General features: G+C 33.7%; 1 long non-coding RNA gene across 1 annotated transcript; it reads left to right on the plus strand.

The window, feature by feature from the left end:
* Positions 1–2,707: 2,707 nt before the first annotated feature.
* LOC132286021 (uncharacterized) lies at positions 2,708–8,683 on the plus strand. Its single transcript, XR_009472651.1, has 4 exons — positions 2,708–2,838; positions 3,431–3,651; positions 8,301–8,414; positions 8,602–8,683. It is a non-coding gene; the product is annotated as an uncharacterized LOC132286021 (long non-coding RNA).
* Positions 8,684–11,825: the final 3,142 nt, after the last annotated feature.

An 11,825-nucleotide genomic window follows, 5' to 3' on the forward strand; every position in this document is an offset into this window, starting at 1 on the left:
CCATCCCAAAATAAATGTCCACTTTTCTTTTTAGGTAAAGTAGAGTCACACCCCCCTAAGGTTTGACAAAATGATAGACAGATGAAAATTACCCACTTTTTGAACAATGACACCCCTTAGGTTTGAAAAATGAACAAAGAGACCTTGACAATGTTGAATTGACTTTATTATTCTTTGATATAAAATTGATATTTTAATTGACTTAAACACTCTTAAATCAAACTCAAATCCAAACATTTAAGTTTGAAAAATTGACAAAGAGACCCTAACAATGATAAATTAACTTTATTACCCTTTGATATAAAATTAATATTTTAATTAACTTAAATACTCTCAAACCCAAACCCAAACCCAAACCCAAACCCAAACCTTTCTCTCTGTATGTATGTGTGTGTATGTATAATCACCGCTGGACTGAATATAAAACAGTGGCCAGCTTTCAACAAAATACATAACCATTCATATCTAGCAAATTCCTCGTTACCAAGCTCCATGTAAAACTCTAAATAAGTCAAATGGTCAAACTTTGGCAATGATAATCTGCACAATTCAATTTCCTTCATGCAAAAAGAAAGCAAACTCTCTCTCAAAATTACATTTGGGCATATATATATATATATATATATATAAAGGAAAGATCATCTAAAAATAGACACAGAATTGAGTATGCTAACCTTTATCCAACTACCCGATAAAAAAAGCCACTTTACTTTAGATATTCCTTTAAAAATTTCTGATATAGCAAGTTCTGATCCATCAGGAACATAGCCGGGGAATAGATCGAGACAAATGTCTGCTTTGACAAGAGCATTTAATTCATTCACTGGATAGAATTCTACTAAATAGTCTTCGTACACTAGGTCTTGAAAATTTGGTGTATTAAGCACAATCTTGTACTTAGAATCAGAATCCCTATAACTTTCGCATTTTATAGTTGATCTCTTGAGAACAGGAGCAGAAATGTTAAAATCACTAATATTTCTCCGATTGAATCCTTCGATGGACAAATCTTCAAGCACAGGACAGCTAGAAAATAACCTATAAAATGAGTCGTCATCCAAAAATGTATAGAACTCAATTGCGAGGATTTTGAGACTCGGTAGACAAACCAACGTACGAATATTGAGATCAAATGCATCCATCTTTTTAAGTACCACTGAATTTTGAATATAATCACTGCCATCATCATCCCCAATTCACCGACCACCACCACACAAAACCCTACTCCTTAAAATTACACCTATATATATAAAACAGCCAAACATATATAGATATATACACATATATACAATATATGTATAGATATATACACACACATACAAAACAGGGGAGCCAAACAGGGTCTTCTTCGCAACCGAGCTCACCGCCGCAGTTTCTCATCACAGCCGAGTTCGCCGTCGCAATTGCTGCCATCATGCCTCTTCTCACCGACAGTGGTCTATCCACCGTCATCGAAGCCCAATGGTGTCCGCGGCGGCGACACCAACTCAGCCGACGAGGTGCAGGCGGCGACACACAACTCGCCGACCTCCCAACCCTCTTCGATTCGCCTCCCAACACCCAATCTCTTCGATTAACCTCCCAACCCTCTCTGACCAGATCTCTTCGTTGTATAGAAAGTGTGCGGCATCGTCGTCTCTCCAAGAACAACAACCCACCTCCAAGAACCTCAACCTCATACCACCCTCCTCCACCGCAGCCGCCACTAACAACGGCGACAGCAACCAATTTCACGGCTTTACCAGGCTTCCCCTTCCATCTGGTTCTGTGTATGTATGTATGTATGTATGTATGTAAGTATATATAAGGGGCTATAACGTCATTTTGCAAGGTCTGATATTCTGTAATATATTTGAATAAAAAATTATTGAGGGGTAATTTTGTCTTTTCATATAATTTAAGGCCTTGTTTGGATGAAATTTTAGAAGGGGGTGTTATTGTCCAAAAATTGGATAACTTTCGTCTATTTGTCCTTTTGTCAAACCTCAGGGAGTATAGCTGTATTTTATCTTTTTTTTTAAATAATATATTTCACATCTTTTCATATATGTCTTTTGAGTTTAAAATTTCAAACTAGAATATTCAAAACTTAAAATAACAAATTAGTAACTTTCTAAATGAGACGATGCATATTTCACCTGTTCCTAAAAATTACACTTTTCATAAGTGACACTTAAATGAGGACAGGGGGAGTAAAATTTTAAAAAGACATATAATTAATGTATTGTCCATTCTAAAATTATAAAGTTTATCCTTTTATGATTATATGTGTTTGGTATCAAATTGTAAGATTTTTAAAATTTTAAAAAGTATTTATGAAAAGATAGATAGTATATTTCAAGAATAATTAATTTGGGCCATTCGTAAAAGGAAAAAAGAACTATTAATATGAGAAGAGGAGCAGTAACATTTAATTTATTTTTTAAAAGACAAAAAGAAAAATGATTTGAGAAAAATCCATCTAGTCGTGTAATTATATCATAGTATTGATTTGAGAAAAGTGTATTATTCAGTGGGCAAGACTTGTCTATTCATCGGTTAATAATAGTCAATCGCACAAATAAATCATAATTATAAAATAAAAAAGTAATAAATAAAAACAATAAATTTTTTTTCTTATTTACCAATTTCTTAATTTTGTATTTATGAATTATCTGTGCCAATAAAAATAATACAATTTATAAGATTTTCAACAAAGTTATTTCCTTTTCTTTTCAATGCACGTTGCTGTCTCGCTCCATTGCCTCTCTGTTCCAACCAAATCTACCTCGCATAATATTTTCCCAGTTCCCGCAAAAACGATCTTCTTTTTCACAACGCAAAGCTTGATTTTCTCTGGTACATATTTCTCTCTCTTTTATCTATGTGTGTGTATATTTCGTAATGCCAAAACCTTATGTTATATGTATATATTTGTAATTTACTAATTTTAAAGAAATTGGGGATTTTGGGTTTTGGAGGGTAAGGTTTTATTGTAAGGAAGAGAAACCCTTGTGTAGTATTCTATTATCAATTTGGTTGCGTTTTCAAATTGGAGTTGTAAATCAATTTGATTGTTTGAACTTCGTCTGAATTTCCTCAAATATGGCAATTGTTGTTGAAGCTTACTAAGAAAATCAACAAGCAAAAACCTCAAAAAAAGCTCCGCCATACCGAGCTTATGAGTTGGCCATTGAAGTTGGGATTTTCTATTAGTGTTTGATTTGTTATTAGGGAAGAACTCTTCATTATTATTCTCTTCGTTCATGTTCATATCTTGCTTATTGAAATTCTTGAAGTTGTAATTTGAGAGCTGAGAAAATGATAGTTTAAGCTTGACTTTTATTGTGTATATGAGAGAGGTAGTGATTTGTGGCATGTATATGTGTGGAAAGGTGTTATTTAAGGGGCATACAACTGCTTCTAAATTGTTCTCAACCTTTCTCCTCAGATTAATGCTATTTATGAGCATGAATACTTCATGAAGTTATAATGGGACATTACCTAGTTATGGTACTGCTACAACAGGGTCCTAGGAGGAATGACTCGAGACAGACATAATTTTAATGCTTCACAAAGTGGCTGGTCTGAGACTCAACTGGCACAAATGACACGATAATCAATCGTTAAACCGCTGAAACAGGCAACGACTCTCATATTCACGAACTTATGGTAATGTTAATAAGCTGATCTTTCTCTGTTATTTTCCTTGTTAAAGTAGGTTTTTACATTTTATCATTCCTCATCTATTTATCTCACTCCATTTGCACTATATGAACATAAACAAGTGTTTATGACTTCCCCAAGATCTGAACATTAAACAGAATTTCATATCCTTGATTAAAGTTGTCTACTAGTTTATGCAACATGCCTTTTCTCACAATAAATGCATAGGATGCAAGATGTACTATAACCTTGGCAATAAATGAGGTATTGAATGCACTTAAAACACTTTAATTGGATAAATGAATTATATGACATCATTAAGTATTGAAAATATCAGGATAAAGGGACATTACGCAGTTTTGGTCCTGCTATAGCAGAATTCTGGTTAGGGATAGATCTAACTTATGGTTTTTTTACAAAGTAACTGCTCTAAGGCTCGAACTCGCACCAATGACACTGATGTTCAAGCATTTTATGGTAATAGACAACGAATCTCTGAAAATATCAACGTAAGAGAGAAAATATTTGGCTTCTAAATTGAAGATATTCCCAAGACATGGGGATTTTGCATTTTGGACGGCAGATTGTGTGTTAGGGTTTGGGATGGATATGACGTTTATGAGGTGTGTTTAGGATGATATGGATGGGCTTGGAACATGGGCTTGTGCTGTTTTGTTCTAAAACAATCGTATTATTTCTTATATGAATTGGATTGGGTTGGGTTGAAATGGACTTTTATTAAGTTAATATTTAAAGTGGTTGACCTATTATATGGATATAAATACATAAAAACATACATATATATTCATGTTCACGAGCTCAAAAACGAGCATATTAACAAGCCCGTTCATGAACATTTCATGAACAAACGAGTCGAGCTGGGGAGTGTTTGAGATTGGTTCGTTTATTTATCAAACATGCAAAACTTGTTTGGGCTTGGTTTGTTTATTAAATAAATGAACACGGGCCGAGCCCTTAGCGAACTGAGCTCGAGCTGTTCGTCGAAAGCTTGGCTCGTTTACAGCCTTATTTGAGAGTCCTTTTTGTTTTATTTGGTTTATCTAGAAACATATAATTTGAATGTTTCAATGGGAACAATTCCAAAGTTGTATCCATCAGAGCATATAAGTTCTGCAAGAATATTGATTTTAAAAGAATATGTGATGTAGGACTTTAAGAGCAGCCTTAAATAGCTAAAACTTACACAACTCAGTGCTGATAGTTCAAACAACGAGGGCTGAAATTTGAGGTTTGGGAGTAGGAATGTATAAAATCAAGGAGAAAAGATATAGAATAAGAGCATCCTATTGGAGTCACACCAACAGGTCTAGACCTCACACCTAGAGAAGGTCTTACACCCTCATAAATTGTGAATCATCACAAGGAAATTTCATGAGATATTTTTTATTCATCTATTCACTGATTCAACCAATATTACACCCATCTCGGCCTTTTTAGGATTTCTACTCACGCCTCTTAGACTTACATGTTGGTTAACTCATGACCATAGTTGTTAAAGGCTCAAGGCGCACAAAAGCGCAAATGCCTCCTGGAGCCTGAGGCGCAAGGCGAGGCGCGCGCCCGACTGAAGCAAGGCGCGCGCCCGACTGAAGCAAGGCGCGCGCCCGACTGAAGCAAGGCGCACGTTAATACTTTTGAATCTTTAATACTTTATTAGGTGGTAATGTTATGTATATAACTATATAAGCATTTTGTTTCATGCATCAATTAATACCTAACATGCAACAATTCTCTTTTATATACATAGACACAGCCCTTACTTCATTTAACAGCACTGCCCAATTTCCTTCACAAGGGTCACAGCCCACAATTTAAAGTCCCAACAGTCAATATACAACTTCCAATTGTATCTCACATGCATCAATTAATTCTTTTATATATTACAGAGGACCAAACAAATAGAGGACAAAAAACAGAGGACCAGCCTAAAAAAATAAATAAAAAAATAAAAAAAGAGCAGATAGAGCCGAGAGAAGAAGAAAAAATAAAAGAAGAGCAAGAGAGCCAAGAGAAGAAGAATAGAGAAAAAAAAAATAAAAAAATAAAAGAAGAGCCGAGACTTGGCTTAAAGAAGAATAAAATAAAAAAATAAAAAAAATAAAATAAAAGAATAAAAAAAAAAAAAGAGCAGAGAGAGTCGAGAGAAGAAGAATAGAGAAAAAAAAAATAAAAAAAATAAAAGAAGTGCAAGAGAGACAAGAGAAGAAGAATAGAGGGAAAAAAAAAATAAATAAATAAAAGAAGAGGTATCGGCTCAAAGAAGAAAAAAATAAAAGAGACTAGGGAGTAGAGACTCGAGAGAGCTGAGAGAAGAAGAAGAACTGAAGAAAAGAAGAAGAGAAGAAGAAGAAAAGAGAAAAAAAAAAAGTACCGAGAAGAGACTCAAGAGAAAAAGAAGCAAGAAGGAGAGAAGAAGGAGAGAAGAAGAAGAGAGGGAAGGAGAACTCACCAAACTTCGGCGCAGACGCAGATCCGGCAGATCCGAGAGTCGGAGTCCAGGCTTCGGCGCTTCGTACAGTTGTACTTCTCTGTCTCTGGAGTCTCTTCGTTCCTTTTGCCTTTTGATTTCTTTTTTTTTTTTTTTTGCTTTGTAACTTGCAAGTTGTATATAGGTTTTGTAATAGAAATAAACAAATAATAAAATATACAAGTAAGACAAGTTACACAACCAAAATAATAACAAAATATTAAAAAAAAAAATTATTTTTCAAACAGGCGCGCCTACATCTCGCCTGTAGCCCAGCGCCTTATCCCAAAAGGCGCTCGCCTATATCAAGTCCCTCGCCTTAAGTCAATCAAGGCGCCAAGGTGGCGCCTTTAACAACTATGCTCATGACTTATAAACTTTCCTCATAATTGAGATCATTAATAAGACTGCCAACTCTTCCAATTCCTCCAATTCCTAACTTATAACTTGATAACATTAAAACAAATAAAACCACCTTAATTGTATCTTAATGCCCTCCAAACTCATAAATGATGCCACTTGACCAAAACACCTAATTATTCAAGACTCTAAGTGGATCCACATTAACTAACCCATGCCAAATTAAGGCTCGAGTCTTAGAATCTTCCTTTCCACACCTTTAAAGATTGTTGCCATTTATCTCCATCAATATGTGAATTTGTAAAGTTGTGACCTAGTGATACAATATAATTCACCCTTTATCTATTTATTTTGAGAGTCGAACTAGTGTAATTGTGTGAAAGACAAAGTGTATTATCTTTTATCTTTTTTCAAGTGTGAAACTTCTACTGCATGTGTATTAGTAACTTTCCTAAGAATCATGTTTATCCATCTTAGAATTTTTTAAGATTGTTGCAACTGAGACAATGCTAATTGAGACCAAAATTTTTAGAGGTAGGATAATAAAAAGCCTAACCCTACCGACATTTACTTTATGAATAGTTGCCTTCATAGGTCTGTCGATCACATGGATTTCAAATTTGGTTGAAGGGGATGGAATTAATAAAAGTTGGATTCACAAATCAAGGCACCTCCGTATAATGCTCATCCTCTCAATTAATTGGGCTTTCAAGTATAATGTCACGTCCTTACTGCAAATGAGTCAACTTTTTTTGTTTGGTAAAAATGGGGTGAGAAAGGAATACCTAGATGGAGTCATAGGTTTCTTGGAATTTGCATTTGATAATGCAGCTGCAGGGAGAACATTTTTTTCCCATTGCCAGGCTCACGAGGATGCTTTGGAATTTCCTGAGACTTGTATATATTGGGTTTACTATGGGGAGCTTCTACAGCTGCAAATGACATTGTAAAACAGGATTCAAATCAGCGAGAAGACATGCATGGGATGCTTCATGACCCATTTGGGACTAGGAGTTCAAAGGATGGGAGGGATGATCCACCGCATGAAGCTAGAGAGAGGGGGCCAATGTAAATGCTATAAAGGTTTTGAAGTTGGTGGAAGATAGCAAGCAAGAAATGTACCTAGAATACAAAAAGTTCACTAAACTCTATTTTATTGTTTGGTTGTTTACATATAATACATCCGTGAATGGAGTAATAAATCGGCATTCCTTGAGGCTAAAACATAGCTAAAGATAATTTATAAGACTAAAAAAATAATTGAATTCTTGAGTTGAGTTACAACAAGGTTGATACTCGATGCTTGTCCAAATGATTACAAGCATATCAGAAAGAAGCCACTAATGATATGATAAGTGCAGCATTTAGTGCTTCCAGATGGAAAACTGTTAAAACATTATTAGAAGTTGAGGCAGCTTCTTCGTTTAGAAAGACTTGAAAGTCCCTTCTAAGGTTCCGTATTGTTTCTCTTTGCTACCGAGGCTGCAGGGGTTGTTCATGTCATCAAGAACAGCAACCTCCATGAGACGAGTGCAGAAGGGCAAACAAATGATCTTGAGGCTTCAGCTGATCCCTTCCCTAGCAAACTTTTGATCATGATAATTCAGTGTTCTTTAAAGTAATTCATAATATCAAACTTGGGTTATCAAGTGATGATTTCAATCTATTTTATACTATGAGATAGCATACATGTGGCCTGTAATTATACTCCCATAATAAGTTATCCCATGGGTGTGCATGAAGCCACCATATCTTCTTATAATGTCTTTGCTTATTCTTATAAATATTTGTGCCTTTGGTTATGCAGGCGAAGCTCAATGAACAAGCTGCCCAACAGCCAGGAGAAAATCCGATGAAGAGTTATGAAAGATGTAGTAAATGCAAATGCTTACCCCATTACAAGGGCAGAATAATGCATTGGGTATGAATGTCTCAAACCACCAAGCTGATCTTGTTGAGTCTCATCCTACTACTTGTGAACCCGAGGATTCCAGAATTATTATTGTATTATGTAATTAATCTTATATATATATAAATTCATTATTATGGGTTAATGTTTATCAATTTTTATTTTATTGTTCACTTTAAACATTATCTGCTTGTTACAGGTTTGCCATGAGGCTAGCACTTCTCTGTCACCATATATCAGGATCCTCCCTTTCATCATTCCGTGTGGGTCCATTTTTTAAGGCGAGTAACTTCTTGACGGCATTTTTCTTCAATTGTTTTATCATATTCGATGGTTTGAATATATCATCATATGTGCTTCCTTTAGCCTGTGTGGTGATATAATTTTGTTGTGTAATTGACTTTGTAGATATTCTCCGCCTCAACTGCAAATTACGCTTGCTGCTGTTAAGGCCTTCCAATTTTCTTTCTCAGGTATAACAAACACCCTGCCGTTGTTAAGGTCATCTTTGTAGCAAACATCCCTTTAAACTATTAAATAATTAGTGTAGCATGTCACTAAGTATTTCCTCGTGGAGAGACCTTTAATTAGGAAAAAAGTCTTCTACCAGGCCAATTGTTTGGTCTATGGACTTGAGCACAATTATGTCGAGATGAGTTGTTATTCCTAGTATTGCTATAATCTAAGGGCGCAATTTCCACTACTACTACTATTGACTATCGTCATCATTATGTTATTAGATGTACAGTGATGTGTGATTGGTCTCTAGTATTTCAAGCATTGTCTATAGTTTATGTATATGATTGTTAGATAAACAGTGATTGTGTGATTGGTTTCATGTTACAATTTTCCTCTATAAATTTATCAATCTATATATAAGATTATATACAGATTTATCACTTGAAATGTTTTATTAGATTTAACCATACCAACATTATTCATTTAATAACATTGTTGATGTTTCATAACTTTGTGGTTTCATCATATGTTAAAGACTTTTTTCCTTTTTGTTTTTCATTTAGAGTTGTTGCTTGATATATTATATAGATTATCTGAATATATACACTTTCAAGTAACTTGCCCTGAAAAAATATGTACAAGTGAAGTTGTGTGATTGGTTTCATGTTACAATTTTCCTATATAATTTATCAATCCATATATTAAGATTATATACATATTATCAATTGAAATTGATTTATTAGATATATTTAACCACACTAAGGCTATTCATTTAATAACATTGTTGATGTTTGATGTTTCATAACTTTGTGGTTTCATCATATGTTAAAGACCAAATTTTATTTATTTATTATTATTATAGGGTGCAAGTGAGTTTGTTGTTGTTGAGTTCCAAAAGGCTTACTTTATTATTGTGCATGCAACCATTTTGAGTAAAAATCTGCATACAAAAGGAATGTCGAATTGGGAGCTGCACATTAAGACGTGAATATTACAATACTGAAAATGTGACAAGAACTTTTACCCTGATCATATGCACATTTCAAATTGTTTCTTTTTAGATTTGCAGTCTGCATCTAGAGATGGATGATGCTTTCAGGATTGCTGCATAAGCAATTTTGTTCTCTTGCTTTGTCTTTCTTATAATTAGACTTTTCTTTTTTTTTTTTCCTAGTTGGTACTCACACACACATCTCTTCTGAGACTTGAACCCCTAACTCCCTTTGGGAAGTAAGATGCTGACACTACAAGAAAATTGATGTTTTACGACTGTAATTGACAACATGCATAAACAACAAGCCTTCTTATGTGCTAATTTATGACTTATGTTTTAGGCAAGTCATTAAAAGCTAAAATATGGTTATATTAACGGCTTGCACTTAATTGCCCTTTAAATTTTCCTTTTAAGGCGTGCATTTTCTATTATAACAACTTGTATGTTATATCGTTAATATTGGGCCAAAGTTTTTCAAAGACCCAAAGGGTCCGTTTGGTTAGCGTCAAGTAGATAGAAAAGAAAAGAAAAGGAAAATATTTAAATTTTTTGGAAGTTTGGTTAGAGGGAAAGTGAAAGTTTTGGGGAAAGTAGGATTCCCGCATTTGAAAATTTTCCTTAAAATTTTTCGTGCAAAAAACGCAGGAAATTCACTTTCTCGCAAAGGTTGTGTACTTTGTATATTACTTTCCTATTATACCCATGTTAGTTATCTCTTTTCTTCTTTACTTAATTACATAGACTTCTTTGGAAAGGAAAGTTTATTTCTTCTGTAAATTGCTTTTTTATAAAATCATGTATTACAAATTAAATTGTTTGAATTTTTTTTATATGTGCATCCAAAATTAATTAATTTTTTCCTTTTATACTGAATTATTTTTTTTCATTTTTTTTAAATGTCTCTATAATTGATAATGATTAAGAGTTATTATATATATACATAACTATTTGTTGATAACAAGAGTGTTAGGTGAAAACTAGTTTACATTATCTTAACACAATTTGTTTCATACCTAACATCAAACATTATCTTGAAATAAATAATTGATGATTCGTAAATAGTTTACATAATTTGTCTATGACTTTATTTTCTCAGTGAGAAAGTTGTAATTAGATATTAGTATTCAGTTACATCATTTATAAATAAATAATAAAAAATAAAATTAAAACTAACATAAAGAGAAAATAAATACTTAAATTTTGATAGTCCACTTTACCAAAAACTAATTTTTCTTATCTTAAAGATCGAGAATAAGTTTACACAGGAACAAGTGAATATATATAGAGAGAGGAGAAAACAAAAAAAATTATATTATGATATCACATACTATTCTATTCCATATTTCACTATTTCCTTACTAAAATAAATAATTAAATATAAATAATATTTATCAAACATAAATTTATTTATTTTTTTACTATTTAAAATTATAAGGGTATTTTGGGTAAGTAGAATCATTTTCTTTTCCTTTTCATTCTATCCAAACTACTAAAATAATATTTTCTTACAACTTTCTTCAAAATATTTCTTGCTAACCAAATGCATGATAGAAACTTGATTTTCCTTTCTTTGACTTCACTTTCTTTCACTTTTCATAAAATTTTCTGTCTAACCAAACAGACCCAAAATTCCTTTGAAAATATTCCCATGCTATAAGCCAATAATACACACGATTGGGAGGTCTTGGTCGCCTTGGGCCTCAAAAGGGGATGGAAAAAAAAAAAAGAAAAAAAAAAAAAAAGGTTAGGGCAAGTTTCAGGCGACACAATCTGCTTCGACACTCCGCGGGGTGCAGCCTCCGCTATCGCCTCAGGTGACAAGGTATGTTCATGCTCTCTCTCTCTCTTCTCTCTCCTTTTGCATGATCCTAGTTTGAAGCCGAAAATACACGGTTTGCAGACGAAGTACTTCGTTTCAGATCAATTCTTCGCTGCAATCGCTTCGATCCACCCCCTCGGTGAAAAACAGT

Source organism: Cornus florida, unplaced genomic scaffold (assembly GCF_030987335.1).
Source record: "Cornus florida cultivar Cherokee Brave unplaced genomic scaffold, ASM3098733v1 CherokeeBrave_3.0.0_Hap2_Chr11, whole genome shotgun sequence".
In the NCBI taxonomy this organism is placed as follows: Eukaryota; Viridiplantae; Streptophyta; class Magnoliopsida; order Cornales; family Cornaceae; genus Cornus; species Cornus florida.